The 25,069-nt window shown below is 35.8% G+C and overlaps 1 protein-coding gene across 2 annotated transcripts in view; it reads left to right on the top strand.

The window, feature by feature from the left end:
- Positions 1-15,562: 15,562 nt before the first annotated feature.
- LOC135218276 (uncharacterized) overlaps positions 15,563-25,069 on the top strand; it is an 83,559-nt gene continuing 74,052 nt past the window's right edge. The window contains exon 1 of one of the 2 annotated variants that reach the window (XM_064254487.1): positions 15,563-15,680. The gene's annotated coding sequence lies outside the window, so the exon portion shown is untranslated. The remainder of the gene's footprint in view (positions 15,681-25,069) is intronic. The other variant, XM_064254493.1, reaches the window with a different exon arrangement.

Here is a 25,069-nt window from a genome sequence, read left to right as displayed (position 1 = left end):
GTCCCAGATGATTTTTGCCTGATCGTTTTCTATCACTCCTTCAGGTTGGTGCTCGTACCACTTATTACTGCAAGGTAGCTGATGTTTCTTGCATAGGTTCCAGTGGAGGGCTTTTGCCACTGAATCATGCCTCTTTTTGTACTGGTTCTATGCAAGTGCTGGGCATTCTCTTGCTATGTGGATTATGGTCTCGTTTTTCATATTGCACTTCCTGCATATGGGAGAGATGTTATTTCCATCTATGGTTATTCGAAAATATCTGGTTCTTAGGGCTTGATCTTGTGCCGCTGTTATCATTCCTTCTGTTTCCTTCTTGAGCTCTCCCCTCTGTAGCCATTGCCATGTTTCATCGCTGGCTAGTCCTTTAGTCTATCATGTATTGTCCGTGTATTGTTTTGTTGTGCCCTTCTTCTGTTCTGTTTGTCATTCTCCTGTCTGTATATTTCTGGGTTTTCGTTTACTTTCATCAGTCCTTCTTCCCATGCACTCTTGAGCCACTCGTCTTCACTGTTTTTCAGATATTGCCCCAGTGCTCTGATCTCGATGTTGGCGCAGTCCTCTATGCTTAGTAGTCCTCTCCCTCCAGTTCTCCCATCTTTTAGAAATAAGTCGTCTCCTCCTCCCTGCACTATGATTGCACTTTTTCTACTTTTCACTTTGATTTTCTTTACTACCTCGGTTATCTTCTTTACTCCTGCACCTGGGTAAGAATTAACTTGTCTCATATTTCTATTCTTGGCCACAAAAATGGAAATATGAGAGAGAGAGAGAGAGAGAGAGAGAGAGAGAGAGAGAGAGAGAGAGAGAGAGAGAGAGAGAGAGAGAGAGAGAGAGAGAGAGATGAATTCAATCTACGAGGATTTCGTAGAAATTTAGAAACCGTCTATCTGATCATAATGTTCGTTCTAGCTAAATCTCGTTTCATTCTGCTTGAGAGAGAGAGAGAGAGAGAGAGAGAGATTAAATCAACTATGAGAATTTCGTAGAATTTTAGGAAAGTTTCATTTGTAAGAGGAAACAACATACTAGACAACATACTATCAACAGAAGATAATCTAGTGTCTGACCTTTCAGTAGGTGCAAATCTAGAAAAAAAGCGACCATAAAATTATTACATTTCATATCAATATTCACCATAAAAAAGAGAAGATACTAAAGAGATTAGACTACCGTCGAGGAGACCTAAAAAACCTAAAGGAGTATGTTAAAAATCTAGAGTACGACACGAACACAGGCATAGATAAGTATTGGGAACCTTTTTAGAAGAGTACACAGAAAAACGCTCCAGATGTATACCATTAAAGTAAACAAGTGGCAACCCTCAGCCTAAGTGGTTCAACAGAAAAATTAAAAATGAAATAAGAGAAAGAGACAGATTGCACTAATCAATGAATCCACACCCAACACAAGAAGAAGCAAGCAGGCATAAAGAACTCCCTAGAATGCTGGACAAATCGGTAAGAAATGCAGAGATAAATGAGAATAAGAGAGTTGCATCAGTCTGTAAGGAAAACCCAATAAATAAATTCAAATCTCCTGGCCCGGATGGGATTCATCCAAGAGAAATTAAAGAGCTAAAAGAGGAGATAGTTCCTCACCTATATAAACTCTATACAAAAAACTGTAGAACAACGAAAGGCACCAAAAGGATGGAAACTAGCTATTGTGCCCCCAGTTTACATAAAAGGTCCAAGAGAAGAGCCAGGAAATTATCGACCAATCTGTCTAACGTCAGTTCTTTGTAAGATTTTTTTGAGTCCGTAATTGTAGATAAAATTGTGTATAAGATTGATAGAAACAACAGATCCTGCCTATCAAACCTCTTGGAGTTTTTTCATAACATGCTTGGTATTTGCGAAGGTAGTAGAGCAATATATTCACTCTACTTAGATTTCCAAAATGCTTTTGACAAAGTTCCACGCAAGAAACTGATGATAAAAGTTAGAGCTTTAGGAATTGTAGGAGAACAGACTGGATCGAAGACTGGCTAACTAATAGAAAACAGAGTCGTAATAAACGGCAAAGAATCAGAATGGGCAGCTGTGACAAGAGGAGTTCCTCAAGGTTCAGTACTTGCCCTACTCTGTTTTGTTTTTTTTATTTACATTGATAATTATTGACATTGATGTAAGAGAGGGGTAAAAAAAGACGGCAAATACCTTTTAACTTGGATAGGTGTAAAGCGTTACAAATGGGAACAAATAACCTTACCAAAGACGACTAGATAGTCTGACAATGTATGACTTAGAAACACGACGATTGCGAGGAAAACTAATAGAAATATTCAAAATACTGAAAGGCATTACAAAAGTATACAGTAACCCCTTCACATTAAACGAAAACCAGACCTGAAATAATGGATGGAAAATAGAACTGAAAAGATACAACACATCTCATTGTGGAAACTTCTTTAAATACAAGATATGTGACACATGGAATATACTGCAACCAGAAGTTGTAAACAGCAATTAGGACACTATGAATGAATAGTAAAACCTGCTCCCAGAGAAAAGTAGTGATCACACGATATCTCCTCGGATGGACTAATAAGTCTTTGAGACTTCCTAATCCTTGTAACTCTCTCTCTCTCTCTCTCTAGTTCTAAACATCACACTGACTAGTATATGGTGGTTATATCTCTATATCATTTCAAACAGCACACTGGCCAGTAGATGGTGTTTGTATGTGTGTCTGTCTGTCTGTCTGTCTGTCTGTGCGTCCTGTTACAATAAGTGCATCGTAGGATTTAAGAGCTTCCTGGAGCCCAAATCGCCCAGCTGTGTTTGACTGTTCATGTGTATGATTTTCTTTTTTTTACGAGTTATGTTTTGTTTTCGTGTGTCTATTTTTTTTTTTTTTTTTTTGCTTTGTTGACGTCGGTAAGTCTTTTATTCATTTCACTGGTAATTCAAAAGACTCGTGCATAAGTTCTCATGAAGTTTTTTTATTTTTTTATTTTTGTGCGTGTAAGTTTTTTCATTCTTACTTTTTCGTTGTAAAGGTTTATTTTTTTTTATCTAGTTTAGTGCTTTGTCTGGGATTGAGTGTGTTTTTTTTATTCCATTTTATCAATAATTCTATTGTTCGTATGTAAGCACTTGCCGGGAGTATATATTTGTAACAAAGTTACCAACAATTATTATCTTAATTACTTGTCAGTAGTTTCGTAATTCAATACTCATTTTATGCGGTTAAATATCACTGCATATGAAACTTCAAACAGTTATCTTTCTATGTCTTCACTTGTTAAAGGCAATTCAGTGACTGAAGATTGTATTTCGTTTAATTTAGACTTTCGTGATCACCGAGTATTACAATGGATCCCCTGATTGAATACTGATAGATTAGCACAGTTCTACACTAGCTGGGTTGTTCTGGCAAGGGACTGAAGGTGGCAGTCGAATCTAACATTAATCAAGTCTACTCTTGTCCTGATCTAACCTAATCTCAACATAAACTAACCTACTCTCAAAGTAGTTGTCATTCATTTTCTCCCAGTAAAGAATAGTAGATACATGGCTGCTGATTTTGCAAGCTGCTTGTGTTACTGGAACGCTTGAAGGATAACAAAAGGTTCTTTTTTTTATGTTACATTGAACCTGAGTCTTAACTTCCATTTCTGTGGGCATGCAGCCGTGGCAAATAACCTACCACCATTCCCAGGCCTCAGGAATCTTGTGCTCACATTCATGTCTGTAGCAGGATCAGAGATAGAAGAAGGGTTTGGTTCAATCGATTCTTGAATAAGTTTCTTGTCAGGGGACACTCAAAGAATCCTGCTGGTTCAGTCCTCTGAACTGTGTCACAGTCACTGAAGTCTGGAAGACTCTTCCTTGCAGTAGCCCAACGATGCGTTTCTTTCTATTGCTCGGTAAGAACATCTGGATTAACCAAACAAAAACTTCTTTCAGTTTTCTTATTGAAAAAAGAAACCCACAAAATTACTGTGTAAAACGTGGCCCTTTTTCAAGAGATGTGTAGGTTGTCAACCTGGGTCAAAGCTAAGCAGTCCTCTGTTGAGTAAAATAAAATGTACATACTTATAAGTAAACACGTTATACACAGTAATTTTGTGGGTTTCTTTTTCAAACATCTGGATTTCCCGCGTTATCCCAGTTTTCAGTGTACCCTTCAGGAAATCGTAATTTGCAATACACTGTACAGAAATTCTCAATTTTTCGATTTTATAGAACAAAAATAACAGGTCATCGATTTGGGAGAAAATATTCTTTAATCAGGGAAATTATCAGTAATAAGAATATGCGTTTCCTTAACAAGGTTGTTTTGGTAATCAGTTCTCAACTGAAAATTTAGATCTAAACATTGATGATAAAGTACATAGGTTTCTTTGGAGTTTTTTTTTACATTTCCGTTCAGTGGCACATTTTACGTAAACTACATAATAGTCTTTACTTTTGTAAAGTGTACAATAGCAATCATTTATTTTGCAAGCTGTGTAATAGCACTTATTTCTCTCCAAGCTGTACAGCAGCACCTATTTCTTTGCAAGCTGCACAATAGCACTTAATTATTTGCAAGCTGCACAATAACACTTATTTCTCTGCAAGCTGCACAGTAGCACTTACATCTTTGCAAGCTGTACAATAGCACCTATTTCCTTGCAAGCTGCACAATAGCACTTTATTATTTGCAAGCTGCACAATAGCACTTATTTGTTTGCAAGCTGTACAATTAGCACCTATTATGCAAACTAGCATAATGGTACTTAATCTTTTGCAAACTACTATAGCACTTGCCTCTTTGCATGCTTTACAATAGCATTTATTATGCAAACTGCATAATGGTATTTAATCCTTTGCAAACTACTATAGCACTTGTTGCTTTCAAGCTGTACAATAGCACTTAAGCAAACTGCATAATGGTATTTAATTCTTTGCAACCTGCATAATAGCACTTATTATGCAAACTGTATAAAGGTATTTAATTCTTTGCAAACTACTTTAACCCTTGTTTCTTTGCAAGTTGATCAATGGAAGTTAGCTCACTGCAAACTACATGACTGTACTTATTTCTTTGCAAACTAGAAAAACCACAGTTATTTTTTTCCAAAATGGTAATTGCAATTAATTTACTGTCTGTGCAATTAATGTTTCTTTACATTCTGTATAACAGCAATCATTTATTTGTAACCTGTGTGATAGTACAGACAGTCCTGGATTATGTCAGGGGTTCCGTTCTGATGCCGCACTGTAACCCGGACAACGACGTAACCTGGAACGTTGCAAGAAAATTTTATGAAAGTGATTAATAAAGTGACGAGAGCCTCACTTTTAATCCTCTGGTATGCATCCCAAAACCTCCACATTTTGACTTTATGTTGTAACTGTATGTATTTTTACTGTTACATCACGGCATATGACAACGACATAACCTCGGAACATAGCTGTAAACCGATACAGATTTTTAAAATATATATATTTGAAAGCGACATAAACTGTCATAACCTGATTCTGTCATAACCTGAGGACTGACTTTATTCATTTGTTTGCAAGCTGTGAAGTAGTACCTATTTTTAACATTTTTTTCTTGCAACCTGTATAACAGCATTCATTCCTTGAAAATAGTACATTGTACAATAGCATTTATTTCTTTGAAAGCTGTACACGGCACTTATTTCTTTGAAAACTTGCAGTAGTCATTATTTCATTGCAAATGTATAAAAGTAATTATTTCTTTATAAAATGTGCAGTTGCTTATAATACATACATACACACACACACACACACACACACACACACACACACACACATATATATATATATATATATATATATATATATATATATATATATATATAAATTTCTGACTCACATTGGGATCGAACCCAGGTTTCTCAGGTAAAAGGCAAAGGCGCTTCCAAATGACGTAATTTGAGAGACCTAGGTTCGATCCCAATGTGAGAATGTGAGTAAGAAATATATATATATATATATATAGATATATATATATATATATATATACACATATAATATATATATATATATATATATATATATATATTCTTATAATGTAAGTTTGGAATGCAATTATAATTGTGGTAATATGATTAATTCACATCAGAACTTGTGTATCATGGTATGAAATGTTTGTTTCTGTGTTCAGATTCCCAAATTTAAAGATAACATGCCTTAAGTGATCCATTTTTCATTTTTGAATTACCATAATCTCTCTCTCGCTCTCGCTCGGTTGCGAGGCTGTTTCAGTAACTTAACGTAACGAGCTGGTCACTCATTTTTATATAATTCTTAGTAATATATGTGTTGTTTGTGGAATCTGAACATAGTATTATTTTTTTGTTAAATCTGTGAAGGCGCCCACGAAAATAGTGAAAAAGTGTAAAATTGTAACAGGCCTTTTGTTGAAGCGCAGCTGTGTATAAGGTATTTTTACAAATGTTTTGAAGTGCACTTCGGGGTTTTATAATTTCTAAACATTTATCTTTTGCTTTGTTCTTTTGACATTTCCCCTTTTTATATGCTTAATGTGTGTACTGTCAATGCTTTAATTGTTTTCATATTATGCATTATGTTTTTCTGCATTGTCTTTATTTTGTTTAATTAGTTTGAATAATATTCTATTGTGTACATTTTGAATCTTAGACTTGTGAATTAACTTGCATTTAATTAAATTTAATTTCAAATTTAATTATTGCTGTATGATTCAATTTAATTAATTTTCTTGATAAACTTTGATTTGATTTTGCTTAATAATTAACTCAAGAATTAATTAAACTTTTGGTTTCAAGTAATAACAACTTCCCTGAGATTGTGTATTTCACTTATAAATTTTGAATTTAGAAATAAATTTTTGTATTTAAGATTTATATGAGAATTTCATTGAACCACCAGCATGATATTTTGTTTGTCTAGGTAGAAATATAGTGGGATAATTGTGACGTTTCCCACAAATAAAATAGAATCAGGGAAATACTTAGATTTGAAGTTGCACGAGTGATGCCCTTTAATTAAGATTACCTCACACCTATTTTAATGAACTTAGACTGATTGTTTTCTTGACTGTTCAGTTAGAAAAAAGGGATCACTCTTACCTTTAGAGTATTCAGTCGTTTAGTATTTGTGATGAAGGGTCAGGTGTCTGTCTGTAGTGAGGTAAGTAACAACCAGGTACTTGAATGAACTGTGCCCTAAGTACAAAGGGTGTCCCAGACCCAGGAATAAAAGGGTCTCTTGTATTAGCAAGTACAAATGGTAAGTGTAGTAACCAGATACTTGGCAATTTGGGTTAAGAAATATTAATGGTGTCCATACACAGATCTTTGACTATTTCATGCACCAAGTATTAATGGTATCCAGACCCAGATACTCTACGCCACTTCGTCACAATATATATATATATATATATATATATATATATGAGTATAATATATATATATATATATATATATATATATATATATATATATCTGATCAATATACTGATGGCAGAGTCCAACCCTTGCTATTATAAAATGAAAAAGGAATATATATTTTTTTTCTAAGTTACGAACTGAAATGAAAATAATTTAAACTTACAATTAGTTTTTTTTTATTCTTTAAGCTTGATGGCCTAAACGGTTCTTACCCGCATTTGACTGTCTCTTTTATGAAGATTGGCCAAAGAACCTCTCTCTCGCTCTCTTTCCTCTTCTTCTTATTTTGGGAGACGACTGAAATTGCAGTCTCATATAACAGTCTCTCTCTCTCTCTCTCTCTCTTAAGAAAGCCTATTAAGTGCACATTAATGAAATTTGCATCCACAGTCCTTGTCCGAAATTTAGTACTCTCTCTCTCTCTCTCTCGACCTTATTAATGAATGAAGTACCCAGTTCGTAGTCGATTGTTGTGTGCCTCAATTGTTGGTGGGGTGAGATAGTTTGGGGGTGGATAGAGAGAGAGAGAGAGAGAGAGAGAGAGAGAGAGAGAGAGAGAGAGAGAGAGAGAGAGAGAGAGGGGGTGGGGGGAGGAATCAATACCCAAAGAAAATATTATTAGTATATCCCTTTGAAAATGGCAACGGGACAACGGCCTAACCGAAGCTGAACTAAGCAAACGGCCGATGCTCAATTGTTTCAGATTGTCCCTCCACGCATTCAAAATTCGCTGTGTATGGAATTTCCTCTTAGTAAAGAGACTAGGTATTTTTTTTATAACAAATTCTGGATATTTCGGTGAATTACATCCAAATCTGAGACGATTTCTAGTGAAAATCTGCAATTCTCTGACTTCGCTCGAGACAGACTCTCTCCCAGGGAACGCCACATTCCACCCAATTAAATGTGTACCTTGACATGTTTACCACACGACGCTTTCAATTGTTCTTTTATTTTTTTTTTTATTTTTTTATGCGTCGTGGTTGGTATAATAACACTTGTTCGTCTGTAGCCTTGACCCGCTAACGGTCTTGCAGATAAACGGAGTAATCGGTTATTCTGATTCGTCTTTATAGTAAAAAGAAGAAGAATTGCAAAACGTGACTAAATGGGGACCTCTGAAGCTAAAATGTGTTACAACGAAAGCTTACGTTCGTTTGAGGAGCCCGCAAGAAAGTAGTGGGGTTCCATTCTCTCTCTCTCTCTCTCTCTCTTCCTTTCTCTCTCTCTCTCTCATCCCGTATGCGGAGCGCGTATACGTGTTGAAAGATATTCCAATATTCATTCACGTAGTACCATTACAATGAAATACAAATACACCCACGACAGTCAGCAGTCTCACTATACAGGCGGTAGTAGTTCACTGCTTTGGTCACCAGAGCTACAGCGTGATTTACTAAATCCGGGTTCGAGTCCCAAGTGAGTCTAAGACCAAGGTGTGTTGTACCTCCGTGGGTGTTCAATGCTTTCATGAATAAATTATGGTCAGAAGTCAGAGAACAGACTGTAGAATGGAAGATGGAGGTTCACTCATTGTGTGTAGGAAATCGTTATATGCTGCTGTTGAACCTGTGTTGCTGCATAAAGATGGCTTTATATTTTTGTATATATATATATATATATATATATATATATATATATATATATGTATGTATATATATATATATATGCTTTCAGGGCATCAACAGGCTTCTATACAAATGGTCGCTTATTTCTATTCTCAGTAGGATTGCTACGAGGATCTTACCTACACTTATAATTTTGTTTTAACCTTTGAACAGATTCGGCCATCCAAAGGTCGTGTTTATATAATTTTCGTATTATCACTCCGGTGGGCTTACATCCTGTCCTTTATCCAAATGTTCTTTCCGTTTTATATTGAAAGCATTTCCCATTGTGCTTTTTGTTCATGTTCTGGCTTAAGAAGTCAGTTTTAAACAACATTCTCATGTTTATCAACTCGGGGTTAGCTGGAGTAGCTGAGATGGGTCTCAAATGAGCAAGTTCAGTGCTCTCAAAAGAAGTCATGTGGTTGCTTGAATCACAGAACTTTGCAAATGAAATCCATTATAGGTATGCATGAATAACTGTCGTTCTTTCACGTCTGATTTTGTTTTTGATCAACAACATCAAAACGTTTGGTTAAATATAACAGTCATGGCGCAATTCAGCTAAGCTTTTAAATTCGAAGTGAAGGCTACATTTAACCTCCCCAGGAAGTCTAATGGCACGCGGATTCGACAACACACGAGAAATTCCTCTTGTAAATGAGTAATGACATTTGGATTTTAAGGCTGGCTTAACCCAAGATGATGACTAGGCCTATAATGTCAGTTGCTGTTTACATATTCTTCGAAATACTTTTCGTTCTATGTCACAGCTGACTCAAATACTATTTAATCCGGTAAACTTCAGTGAATACATTCGAAGAATTAGCGTTTGGCTCCTGGCTCCTAAGCGTTCACTCTACAAACACAGTTGCGGGCATACTACATAGTCTCATAAGGTGTAAAGCTTTATCCCCTTGTTGTTTACAACTTGGCTCGTATTTAGTTTTAATTCTTGTCAATCACAATTTTCAGCAACATTAATGATTAACCCCCCAAAATTACAGATGTTTCTCAACTGGAAGCTAACTTAATATCATCACCTTCCATATAGTCTTCATATCCTCATCCTGTCATTACCATTAATTGACTTTTTATTCCTAGCAAACTTGAATGTTCAAAGAGTAGTGATATATTTCACAGTTGTTCTTCTTGATCAGATTTATCTTTAAGGCTTGCTTCTTCTCCTAACTTTTGATTTGAACAGTGTCCTGTTGTGTGTAGACCTAGGCCTACTAGTATACGCTATGTATCATCTGAATGACAATACTTTGTAACCTATGGGCTTTCCCACACTTCTGACTTAAAGGTTCTCCGGAAAATTGAACCCTTTCTGTTCATATTTCTGGTATCTGAAGGCTGAAGCATTGCATTACAAGGTGTCTTTCACAGACAATGCAACAGTTTTCCCGCTTAATGCGTACACATGTGGCTTTTCGTTACGCATTCGCATATTTCTTCTCTGTGGTAGACATGTTTTCTCCCCTTGCAACATCTCTGAAAGCATTCGCAACATTTCCCAGATCTTTTATAGCATTCCTTATCTTCTTACTCATCTTCTGGGACATTTGCTATCACGACCTCTGGGTTGTTATACGTCTGAATTAGTTGGAATCTTTAATCAGTTTTATCGTTTTTTTTTTTGACAACTTGTAACTTCGTAACTCTCAGGAATGACTTTGCAATCTCGATCGGATTATTTTTCTCTGGGCGCTGACGTGTGGAAAAGTTACGAAGTTACGAAAGCTTTGGGATACCTACCATTCAAGGAACATCGCTTTTATAAGGAAATACTAGGATGAGTCGTTAATGAGAATTCAGAACTATATTATTAGTAGACTTGATTACTGCAGTTCAGTTGATTATGGAGTCCTTAATTATCAACTGAGGAAAATGCAAAGGATTTAATAGAGCAGCTAGACTTCTTAGGGGAGTATCCCCTAGAGGCAGAATAACTCCTGTTCTTAAGGAATTACATTGATTGCCCATTAAAATGAGGATTGAGTTCAAATAGTGTGTGTTGTATTGGTGTTAAATTCGAGCATTGCAGTATGAAAAGTTGTGTATATGTCAACAGATTACTGGGTAACTTTCAAACGACTTTAGTTGCAACTTTGAGTGAGACATAACACTGAACATCGAAGATTGGAGGAACCGAGATGTAATTTGCAGACTTGTTTTGAACTATAGTGTGGTGTGGTATTCTGAAAGAGTAGTGTCCATATGGGGCGGACTAGGGCATCTGAATGTCCTTCAACAATAAACAATAAAGACATTGGCATCCATTATTGCCCATTATGTTGTTGTCACTTTTAAATTAAAACATTCTAAGAAGCAATCGAAACGACTAGAAACAGAACACACCACGGATGCTGATTTTGACTGGTTGCAAATAAAAGGCAATTATATTCACAATTCAGTTTGTGGGGGAAATAAGGCGATAAAGCTTCGATGACGAGAGTTTATTCTTGAACACGGGCACGATGTATCAGCAGTGACTGAGACGTGGTTGGGTGGCTGGGTCAATGCGACATTGATAAAATCCTCGAAATGAAAGCAGGGACACACTCGGTTTATGGTTTATGTCCCTTGAACAGGGGGAGAAGAAGAAGGGAGGAGGAAGAGTGGGACTAATTTTAATTCATTTTCTAGAACTTAAATGGAGGAGGTGGTTATGCTTGGGTTTTTGAAAGAAAGTTTGCTGCAGTATCTATATAGCCATCCACGCTCCTCCCCGAGCCAACATAGTCATCCCCTTAGGCTGTGCACTGTAAGCATTACTTTTGGTTCTTTAAACTTTTTCTTAGTCCAACTGTGAGGTTTCCATCCTGTTACACCTTTGAAACCTTCTTACTCCCTGTTTCCCTTTCAACGCTGAAAGACCTCATAGTTCTCAGCGCTCGACTCAAGGCCTATATATGCAATTCCATTCTCGTTTTCTGAACTCCTCTGAAAGTACAAATTACCATACGAAAGAAAGGGAGATTATTATTATTGTTATTATTATTATTATTATTATTATTATTATTATTATTATTATTATTATTATTATTATTATTATTATTATTATTATTATTATTCAGATGGTAAACCTTATTCATATGGAACAAGCCCACCATAGTGGTTCTTGACTTGAAATTCAAACTTCCAAAGAATATTACAGTGTCCATTCGAAAGGAGTAACCGAAGGTAAAAGAAAACACAGAAAGAAGCGAATATCAGTTATTAGAAAAAAACAATATAAAAAATAGATAAGAATGTAAGTAATTTATACAATACAAGGAGCGTAAATCAAGGCCGAAGTTCGTTCCCGTAATCCATGCTACCCATAATTCTCCCTTTTCCAACAAATTCTCCTTTTCCAGCTAATTCTCCATTAGATCTCTAATCTCGCTCCTTTGTGGAGGACAACATCTAGACAACAATGAATTCCCAGCATTTGTCCTTCGAAGGGTCGAATTCGTAGGCCAATTGTCCTCTCTTCTCGAAATCTTTCAAATACCGTTTCTCAGTAGGATTTGCGCCATGTATGTGGGATGTGTTGCTGCGTTCACAGATGCTCGGATTTTTGTTCTGCTTTTTTCTTTCTTTTCTGCACTCAAAAGCTCTCTCTCTCTCTCTCTCTCTCTCTCTCTCTCTCTCTCTCTCTCTCTCTCTTGTGTGTTTTGACATAAGGTGCTTTTCGTGGACCTTTGCAAAACGAAAGGTTTAGGGGATTACGTTGAATAGGTCTAGGGTACATGTTATCCTCAGCCTCTTACTTATAGATCTCTCTCTCTCTCTCTCTCTCTCTCTCTCTCTCTCTCTCTTCGATGTTTCGTTTGGTAGGTCTAAAATGACTTTGTTGACAGATTGCTGAAGCGTGTTGGTACTACAAATATTCTCTCTCTCTCTCTCTCTCTCTCTCTCTCTCTCTGTATATATATATATATATATATATATATATATATATATATATATAATATATATATTAGAACTTTGCCTCACCAAAGAACGTTCCTAAAAGATGGTAGATTGAATTCTATTTTTGCTCCGTTTACCCAAAAAGTGGATAATGTACATACCTGATAGTTATTTGACTGTAGAGAGATACTATGAATCTGTAAAAACTCATATCATAGACCTTTGGTAGGATAGCTTCATTGGGGGTTAATATCTCAGTTTTCAGCAAGTCTTTATTGGGACGGTGTTGCTAGCCAAGCATCCATCTCGATCATAGTACTAGCAACCCGTCACGCCGGTTGACGAACCAGTAACTACCATGGGCTTATTCCAGACAACAATATAGTATGTATATATATATATATATATATATATATATATATATATAATATATATATATAGGTGTGTGTGTGTGTGTTTATGTGGCTGTGTGTGGCAACCGTCCCAGCCCTCTTCTTTTGACCTGAGCTGCAGGAAATGGCGTAGATTAAGCTGGTCACATTTCCCTCACCCCCCCTCCACCAACCCCCCCCCCAAAAAAAAAAAATCTGGAGCATCCTTTTTATTAATTCACAACTTTCACACTTCCCCGAAGCAATTTGCAACTTGCAGCTTATAGTTGTTGACGAATCGACCCGGAGAACGTTCGCAAGAAATGCGGAATTGGTGTGGATGACCAGATGACGAAATCGTTTTTTTTAATATTATTTTTTTTATTTCCTCCTTTTTTATTTCTTTTTCTTTTTGTGCCACTTGAATAGGATAGAGGACGTTCAAGGGAACTTTGGGAAAATATGTTTATGTTTAAATCCCATTGAATTGTGGATATGAATGCGAAGGAATTTGAAACAAATTGTATGTATATGAATCTTGGAATATATATATATATATATATATATATATATGTGTGTGTGTGTGCGAGTGTGCATGTATGTATATACATATATATGCATAGTATATATATTCTCGGATGAGTGATATCAATTTTTATCTCATAATCTCTTCATATATATATATAATATATATATTATAATATACATATATATATATATATATATATATATATATATATATATATATATATATATGGAGAAGGAGGAGGGATCTGAAATAAGAATTGACACAAATAAACGAATATATATAATCTGCTGTCACCTTTTACCAATTAATCATGTAATTGGAATTCTTCACATACACTTTCTGGATACGCTTGTTACTACAAAGCCTTAGATCCTAATGCTGAAAACAAAGTAATTCTGACGTCTGTAGCAGGATTCGAACCTACACCCAGAGCATCAGAACGAGGTCAAGTAGCTACAGGAAGCTCTGGCTGTGTCCTGAAATGTGTACTCAATAAATGCGGATTAAAATTGATCATTCATTGGGGTATTATTATTATTATTATTATTATTATTATTATTATTATTATTATTATTATTATTATTATTATTATTATTATTATTATTCATTGAGGTATTATTATTTTATTATTATTATTATTATTATTATTATTATTATTATTATTAGGGAGGATGCGACTGCTACGTTCCTCCCCCTCAGGATTGAACTCGAGTCTCTAAATGGTGAAGTGAGGTTAATAACCACTGGACCACAGTCCAATAATACCATTATTATTATTAAATCACATCGTTACTGTCAAATAGGACTTTAATATGAGTCGAAATGCTATGTCTTCTCCGAAGAGAGAGAGAGAGAGAGAGAGAGAGAGAGAGAGAGAGAGAGAGAGAGAGAGAGATTATTCAGATGTGTTGCATTACTCATTAACCCTTGTTTTTGTGCGTACATTCAGACCTTAATTGCTAAGAGGAAGCGGAAGTTACGCAGCTATAAAGGTCACAGGGTGTGATGTTCACGCAGGTGTCTAATTGTTATAAGGTTACATTAGTGAATTAAGTCCCAATGTGTACGCACGCCATGGAATAAACTTCCTTACAAGAAGAAGAGGAAGAATTCCATTGATAAACAACTTTTCCAAAGTTCTTCCTCTTGATATGAGTTCCAGTTTTTTTTTTTTTAAAGTTTACCAACCTTTTTATGAAAAGTAAATTATCTGATATTGCTTTATAAAATTATAATGAAAAACGTGTTTCCATAATATTAAATATGGTAACAAAAGAAAACTGTTCAGTTCAAAAAATTAATCCCAAGATTAAACATATATTTCTACTCCCAAACACCGGATACCATCTGCCACATTTAGTACCATCTGTATTGTGCTGACATCTTTTTCCTCGAAAAGTTTCAAACGAACTATAGCTGACAGTTTCGTAGTCAAAGAACTGGGCAATCTTGCAACGGTTTCCAAACAGGTTGGCAATATCGCAGACGAGGAATAATAGGTAATGGGGAATTCCACCTGTCATGTTTAGATGCTATCGCTCTTCAACTATGCTGACATTCTTTTCCCTGAGAAGTTACAAACGAACTGCAGCTGACAATTTCGTAGTCGGCGAACGGAGAAATCGGACAACGGTTTCCAAACAATTTTGCAATGGGCATCAAAGGACTTATAAGCCTAGCCAGCGCTTGTATGTATATCAGGAGGCAGAGAAGAGAGAGACCTCACCACCAACCTCCACCCACCCAACAGTATAAGATCCCGTAATATCTGTTTTAAGTTCAGTCTGTGTTGGTCACTGGATCAGTGAACACCTCCGGGTGTAGTACCGACGTCGAGCGGCCGTGTTCACATGTGCGAGTGTGTTTGTTAGTGGTTGTGAGTAAGTGCTCAGCAAAGTGTTTATTTGTTGAATTTTGACACAGACAACAACGAGGAGTGTAAACACTTGACACTTCAGGTCAGCGTTTTCAAGTATACTGTAGGTATACGCGTGCCACGACTTAAGAAGTAATATAAGTTTAAATATATCTACATATACACGTATATATAACATGTATATATAAATATGTTATATATGTATATATACTATATATATATATGTGTATATGTCTATATATATATAATAGTATATCCATATATATATATATATAATACTATATCTATATATATATATATCTATATATATATATATATATATATATATATAATATATATATATATATCTATATATATATATATATAGATATCATTATATTGTATATATATATATATATGTATATATATTATATTATAATATATATATATATATATATATATATATATATGTATATATATAATATATATATATATATATATATATATATTTTATACACACCACACACACACACATTATACATATATATATATATATTATAATATATATATATATCTATATATATCTATATATTATATATATATATTTATATATTTTATACACACACAACACACACACACACACACACACACACACAATATATATTATATATATATATATATATATATATATATATATAATATATATATATATATAATGTGTATGTTTGTGTGCCAAGGTTAATTGGTTCAGTCCTTCATTTTCATGCTGAAGCGGATTTAAAAAGACGTTTTGGCATAGCTTCGCAGTTAAAAGCTTTAAACCGTTTGATATGTTTCATTTATTTTACTCACCTATTTATTTAAACGAGCCGTCAGTTGTGGGTCGTGACATTCATTATAAACTTAGCAGATTTTCTCCCCATATGTTGGCTCTCTGTCTCTCTCTCTCTCTCGTTCGTGCGATTAGGCTAGCGCTTATCATAACTAGTTTCTTGTACAAGTATACATTACCAGGACATGTGTAGTTTGGTATACCTGCTAGGCCTAGGCCTGTGTTACATGCTCTCTCTCTTGCTCTCTCTCGCGGTACTGAACCCGCATTTCACATACCACAGAGAAACTAATCATGACTAATCCTCGTCCTCTTCCTCTGAGAGGCCGATAAGTGAAACTAAGCGAATGTCAGGTGCTTAATTTCACTGTTCACGTACCCAGATTATTATAAGCCTTAGGCCTATGGCAAGTGATTCACTCTCTTCTGAAGGTGGTTTGTCGTAATTACCTTTGATAAAAAGCACACTACCCCTTTTGAAAATTTAGTAATAGATTTTGAACTCTATTCAAACGAGTATTTACTTGGTGCCAAATAGCATTAACGATAGCTGTGTCAGCTATAGTACTACGCTGATTTGCAGTAAATGCACATTACCAAATCCGCTTCCAAATTTTATAATTTGAGGGTTGGTAAGTTAACGGCATTTTTATCAATTTGGGAGCCATTCCAGTAATTACAATGTCAAAGACATAACACAGGGATTCCGGACAGTGTAATAAGTATAACACATTTACTTGAAACTTGATCTATTGCAAATCATAGGCTGAAGGTCTCAAAATTCTTGGGAAAGCCGTTTAATTACCTGTAGGTTTCGACGAAGCTTTCGTGACATAGCCTATTGTCTCTCTGCAATGATCATCAGTTCCCAGGTAATATAGTCTTTTAATTGCCGTATCTTTGAATTAATGATGGCTAAATTTTATTTTATGTAGCTGAGTTCAGGCCAAAGTTCTATGTGTGTCGGTTACAGATGATATTCATATTATAACTAAAAGCGTAGTCGTCTGGGTCAAAATTAGATTGTATAATCAAGACGATTAGAAAAAAATAATTTATGTAATGACAGACTTATTCATCGAGTTACCAAATCTTCGTTGAACTGCCCTATAAAACTAATAGCACGCACTTGGCCACGAAGAAGTGAAAAAAAAAAACTTTTGCAAATTACACAAATTAAATAATTTATTTGTAAATTTAGTAAGTCAAGATATTTTTTCTTTCGAATTCGTTGTGTGGGGGGAGACCCGGGCCTCACTCGACAATGCACAATGCCTGGTATTTGCCAAATGGCGTTTTATCATCCCATGATCGATTATATCCTCGTTTTAAAAGCTTTAAAAGCCGGCCTCCGACCAAGTGGGTTTCACAGCTGCTGGTATAGGTCCACTCGCCTGATGGATTTGGGCACCCAGTCAACAGATTACAAGAGAGAAAGAGAGAATGCTACCACAGAGGGAATGGGTCGAAATGACAAGCTGCTCTAGACCATGTGCAAACTCCCTCCCTCACTTCCCTCTCCCCTTTCCCCTCACCCTCGACGTAATCTGTCTGTTTCAGACTTTGAATCTTTTTCAAATCATGCATTGCACAAGTACATAAGTTTAAATTTCGGTTGGACCGTTTCTTGGACGATTTAGCTGAAACTGGGAACGGCCTTGTCTTTTTAACGTACACCGCGTCGTTTGTGTGTGTGTTTGTGTGTGTGTGTGTGTGTGTGTATGTGTGTAAAATAAATTACTCCCCTCCATTAAAAAAAAAACTCGTCCTTGAACAATTAAGAGTGCGTTCGGGGCATTTCGAAACCTATAATTCACGACTAACCGCTTGCATAATGTCGGATGCAATTACGTAATAAAAAGACCGTACCCATGGACTGAATAGGGATGGGCCTGCAGGCTAAAGAATGACCAGAGGAAAGGGCAGATATGAGACATTAATTTTCTACGGCTCTATGTAGGACGACGGGTTGTTGTCGTATGGACATTGTGAAATCTGGAACGCCGTGACGTCATCGCCAAATGGATGAGTCTCGGAATTAGCGTCTAGGAATGCATGAATGATGTGGAATCTACTCAAGGAAGTAATCATGACAATAAGAAAAGATTTCTTTCATTAACCACGGAGGTGGTGTTCCACTATTCAGCCACAGTTCGTGGATTTCGCCGAGGAAGGAGTGGGAGTATGAACACTTGAAAGATAATTGGCCTTGTTGATCTAAATCCATCATCATATGTTGCTCAATGGGGGGTGTGAGTTAAGTCATCAGGTCGTTTTACAAAGGCGGCAGATGGATACTTTTTGTGTTTTTTTTTATTCATTTTTTATGGTTATTAGTTCGTGAATAGGCACATGAGGATTAACCTACTGGTTCAGGTAAAGTGACCAGCCCTCTCCCTTAGAAAAAAAAAATAGAATAAACCATAGAGTTTATTAAAAGAAAACATACGTCTAATCTTAATGCCAGCCTATTGCTATTTGTCAGTAATAACAACACAGTATGCTAGGTAAGGGTGAGTAGTCCATTTACTCAGCGAACGAGGCCAAGTCAACGTTTTATTAAAGTTGATAAAGATAAATGGGATTGTCAACTGCCATCAAAAGACTTTAATTTCATTTCAACAGTTTAATTTAATTTTGCGCATTTATATAATTCCTCTGTTTTTGGATTCACTTCTCACTGGTGATGACGGCTTTGTCGTAATTTCGAATGGGCCGACTAGAAGCTAGGCCTAGTCCACATCCATTAAGCCTTAGGCTGATGTAAACATGAAATCTCCAGGAAATGTTTGTTCTCTCTCTCTCTCTCTCTCTCTCTCTCTCTCTCTCTCTCTCTCTTCTCTCATACAAGTAATAAGAGACTGGACCAGGATATAAGCGCGCACATATTGTGCAAATGTTGACCTCGAATCCAGCCAGCTTCCAAACGGCACGGCCAAGGTCACACAAAGCGAATAGGTCGGAAAATATTACCCAACAGTTTAGCCTGTCTGTTCCAGCCTTCGAGAGAGGTCAAAGGAAACGCTATAATAGCGTTGCTGTAAGGTCACTGTTAGTGCATACTGTGGTTTCATAACATAGCTGTTGTCTCTTGTGTTAACTTCTGCTATAAACCAAAGTTTTCAGCTATCCCATACAGCAGCGCTTAATTGTACCAATTGTCTTTTTATTCCTTTCACTGCTTTGTTGTGGGATGGACTCTCTTGCGGTGTAATGGATTTGAAATCTGAACATAAGGTAGTTTGACTAGATCATTTTCGGCCATTTATCCCATGAATTGAGTTTGTGAGCCAGACACGCATATTATATATATATATATATATATATATATATATATATATATATATATATGTGTGTGTGTGTGTGTGTGTGTGTGTGTGTGTGTGTGTGTGTGTATGTATGTATATATATATATATATATATTGGCGTTCTGCATTAACATAAGCATTTTTTTAATGGAATTTGTCTTGTGGGTTGGATAATAGTGTCCGTAACTATGTTAGTTTGTCCGTAAGAGAGTAACCCGGCAGATCAGTATGAAATATGATAACCATCAGAAAATGTCGCCTGCGGTAAATGTTAACTTAGACTCGGAGCATTGTCTTCCGTGAAAATTGAGACCATTTCTGTTTATTTTTTTTATATTCAGCAAAATAAATAACAATAAATAAAATAACTGCATGGTGCATTTATTTTTTAATCGTGGTCACAACTGACTTTATTTCCCCGAGCGCTGATATTGTATTATTTTTAACTCCCTAATGTGTTTAACGGAAAAATTTTGAATTTCATTTTTACCTGCCTCTAGATTAAATGGGCGCGCATTAGGCTGAAAACTCACCTGGATGATAATTCGGTTTTTGTCACGTTGGCTGTGATATCAAGGTGTCAGGGTCACGACCCTTGGCAGTTTGGTTAGGCCTGTGGAACTTTTGTGGGGTTTGTACCCAAGTTTTTGCTATTTGATGAAAGCTACTCCTTTAAACAACAACAAAAACACAAATCCAGTGACGTATTTCATTGGTTTATATGATTCATGTATTTATTTATAAGTTTTTTTCACACCGAGTTGTATATTTATTTTTATTCGATATTATATGTTCAAAGTAGATGAGCTCTGGATTGTGATGCCATAATAACATAAGAGAATTTAATTGAAGATGAAAAGGATATGGCCAGTCTTTGGAAGTTTAGTGTGTCTTGTGGTATCTAATATCGTGGGCTTGTTAGATGATACTCTCTCTCTCTCTCTCTCTCGTCTCTCTCTCTCTCTCGGTCTATCTCCTCTCTCCTCTCTCTCTCTCTCTCTCTCTCTCTCTCTCTCTCCAACACTGTTGTCAGTACCTGTCAGTAATGCGAAGTGTATTGACGAATTCATAATTGGTAATGCAAAGAAATAAGTAGAAAGTTCATGTTTACTAGGTATATACCATTTGATCTTGAGGTAGTTGATGCAGTTGTTCCGGTTTATTTATCCAGAACAATGATTACAATCACACACACACACACACACACACACACACACACACACACACACACACATATATATATATATATATATATATATATATATATATATATATATATATCTATATTATGGTTTAGATCAATAAACATGAACTGTACATACATATCTTTTTGTTGTATACTTTTGTAGTAAAAATTCCTCAAAGCCCCTAGGCTAAGCTGTTTGGCTGTTATATTCACAGTTTTCTGACTACACTGTTTTTTTTCATCTGTCCATCCGCCTGTGGTGTGTGCGCATGGTAACACTGCGTCACGGTCTTTAAATAATATCCTATTTTGAATATCAACGGTGTAATTCGCATACAGTAAATTATTAAAACACTTTTCAGTTGCAAATGTACACCCAGATATCCTTTTATTTACCGAAAACTTACACATAGCGTAACTATTTAAAGCCTGGGACGCAGTGTTACCATGCGAAAACATCACAGGCGGATGGACAGATGGAAAAAAAAAAAAAAAAGAGTAGTGTGTGTGCAATGCTGTGGTGGTATGATAAAAGTAGGCCTATTGAATCGGGGAATCGTGGGCTTATTAAAACAGGGTATCGTAGGCCTATTGAACCTAAGTATCACAGGCCTATTAAAGCCGGGTATCGTAGGCCGATTAAACCAGGGTCTATTAAACCAGGGTATCTTGGGGCCTCTTGAACATACCTATCTTAGGCCTATTGAACCAGGGTATCGTAGGCCTATTGAAATGTGTTGAACCAGGTATCGCAGGGGTGGTAAACCTGGGTCTCTGAAAGTCTGCCTTAGATTGATTTTTATGAAGAGATTTCGGGATAAAAGTCCAGGTTTTAATGTTACATAAAAAAAAAAATGATTCAGGTTTGAATGAACAAAGAAACAAGTTCAGCAGAAATAACGTTGACAGTTAGTTTGTATTATTAATGAAAATAAAATTCTTGCTCACACTTGACTAAACTTTCATGATGCCTTCGGGCAAAGTCTCGTTGTCGTCGTAATTCAGCCTAATGTAAACCGGGATTAATAAAGTACCTGTTAATCGTGAAGTAAAGCAACCAACCTTTTATGAGGCTTAGTTCATATTCATATACTATCAATGTAATCTGTATGGAAAAAGTCCGTAGTTGGAGAGTGAGGTGTATATACATTTTTTTGATAAAAGGATTTAAATATTTATTGCAGGATATTTAGATATCCTTAATTTTTTGTTTATCTTTTATTAGAGAAAATATACAATATTTTACAATTTTAACAGAATTCTATCCAAGTTGACTTAAATTTACTAGAATTTAACAAAAATCTTATCTTGTACTTCTTAAAAATAATCTATGTAGTTTAATGTAAATATTTTTCTGCAGTTACCAATTTAAGATTTTATCAGTCTTAATTTAAATCCTTAGACCGAACGTCGAATGTCGTAACGATCAAAATGCTAATAACGCATTTTATCAGAGCTCTAATTGCGGAAGCGTGATTATAATTCGACTGAGAATTAATAATAATAATAATAATAATAATAATAATAATAATAATAATAATAATAATAATAGTATTATTATTATTATTATTATTATTATTATTATTATTATTATTATTATTATTATTATTATTATTATTATTATTATTATTATTATTATTATTGTTGTTGTTGTTGTTGTTGTTGTTGTTGTTGTTGTTGGAAAAACAAATCCACAATCATGTATACGTATGTACATAAATATTTAAAGATCAGTCTGTACTGATTTATCTTTAAATATATGTACATATACATAACTGTGGATTTGTTTCTCCATTTTAAGACTCATATTATTATTATAATTATTATTCGGAAGATGAACCCCATTCATATGAAAAAAAGCGCACAAGGGACATTGACTAGAAATTGAAGCTTCCACGGAGCATAGTATGCATTTGAAATAAATAACAGAAAGTAATAGAACACACAGAAAGAGGAGAGCAGTTATTAAAAAAGAAAAAAATAATATATACTAACTGTTAAATAAATAGACATAGTTGTAATTAACTTATTAAAATACAAGGAAAATTGTTTGAAGGTAGTAATGTCTTTCCGTTTGAACTTTTAAGGTTTCAATTGAACAACATTCTGAGTGAGACTTCTTCAGTCCCATTGTGTGAGGAATACATGAAACACTGGTAAGAAAAACAAAGCCAGATTCCTCTCCACTTTTGGGCGATCCTTGCGACTAAGCCTAATTGTAATAACAACCTTCCCTCTCCTGTCCTGAGACCTGCAGCTGTGGGCTTTAGCTGCTCCATGTTGCCTAGGTAGTGTTCTAAAAGGCAGCAAAGTCAAACAAAAACGAGTTTACCCCGACTTCCTGCCTGGACGTGGTGGTACTTCTTCTGCCACGGCCTCGCCATTCAATGACATCATTATGGCGTGGGTGGGTCCTGAAGCATTACATTTGATCGAGCCCTTATCCGGTAGCGCGTTAGTCAGGTATGGAGTTTCGCTTGCGAGGTTGGTGGAGGAGATTTGTTTGTTCCAGTAATCTACCAGCCTCCTCCTCGCTTCGCCCCAGAAACAGCTTGTTGGTGAATTCGTCATATATAGACTTATAGATGCAGTGCCGTGCCTCATGCCCAGGTTCATAACAAAACAGGATTAAAACTATGGATCTTTCCTAGATTGAGCCCCAAGGGTAAAATGTTTTTACAAGGCCGTTGGGACCTTAAAAAACATAAACAAAAGACTCCATATCATAAAGGTAATGACCCCTAAGAAAAATAGTCCTAGATAATGACCCGGAAAACCCTTGGGGTTCACTATCTTGGAAAGATCCAAACTATTTTCGTTCCAAAATTTACAAGCCAGAAGTTTATTCATTCCAGCGCAAAAATTCTCGTCCAAAACTAATTGTAAACACCATAGGCCTTTCTGATACATTACCCGTACGTTTTCCGTTCTGCTTTATAAGGTTTATTAGGTTTGATTTTCTGCCATGAATGACAAAACCTGGGTAGCAGCAGTCTGTGTGACTTGAGGAATAGCATTTTTTTTTTTCCGTCCCACGATGTGGGTCAGTGGTGGCGATGCAACACCCCAAGGTTAAGATATTAACAGGGTACCCACAAACAACTCGAACTTCACAATAGCCCAGTTTTTGGTAGGGCGTTGCGTTGGCTTGATGTTTCTTTGTTCTTTGGCAAGAAAGAATTAAGAAATATAAAGATAAAACTAATGACATGAACTAGATAGACGCGTCAGTTGTGTAGACCGATAATCGGTTATATATACTTATGTACACGGTCTAGGTATATAAACGGTCTAGGTATATACCTAGACCGTGCTTATGTATTCTCAATAGCATCGAGACTTCCATATTCCTGTGTCCCTATTGCTAGAGTTTGTCGTGGTGTTTCGGACGTCTGTGCAACGGAATAATGAGGAGGAATTATGGGCGGAGCAGCCAGTTGAACGAGATTATACTTTCCATTGTTAGCACCCAGGGTCAAATGAAGATGGGGAGAAGGAAAGCAAGAAAGAAAAGTAAGTTGTAAGTGGACAATGTAGTCGATAATACTCCTTCGTTTTTTAGGCGTCATAGATTGTCATATTCGTAAAAGATCATTATGCTTTCAACTTATCTATTAATTGAATTATGTTAAAAATAGGTTCTACTGTTTAGGTTTGTGTATAGAAAATAATTATAACGGCTCCAGGGAAAAGAACGCTACCCTGAATCAACGAGAACTACGCCTATAGTGAATTTGATGTCGTTCATTTGCTACATATTTTAACGCGACCAATTAATCAGTCCTCCAACCTCGAGATGTGCTTTAGTTAACACAGGCCTATGATTGCCTTTTTTCAGCTATTATTGTTTATAACCACTTGGCTTCATAATAATAGTAAATATGACAGCAAATGTTCTCCCCCCAGGTGTCATTACAGAGGCGCACTTATTCTAAACAAGAGGAGATAGCGTAAAAATGCTAAGTACCCCAACTGACAGCTGTAGTATGAGATTTAACGAGGCGTGATGGGAGAACAATTAGCCTATTCTAATTTGCCTAGCACGTGTTTCAAGTTTTAAAACCGAACCCAGAGACAGCGAGCACTTA

This window comes from Macrobrachium nipponense, chromosome 19 (genome assembly GCF_015104395.2).
Source record: "Macrobrachium nipponense isolate FS-2020 chromosome 19, ASM1510439v2, whole genome shotgun sequence".
In the NCBI taxonomy this organism is placed as follows: domain Eukaryota; kingdom Metazoa; phylum Arthropoda; class Malacostraca; order Decapoda; family Palaemonidae; genus Macrobrachium; species Macrobrachium nipponense.
Note: the sequence above shows the minus strand (reverse complement) of the source record. Positions and strands in the feature narration are given on the sequence as shown.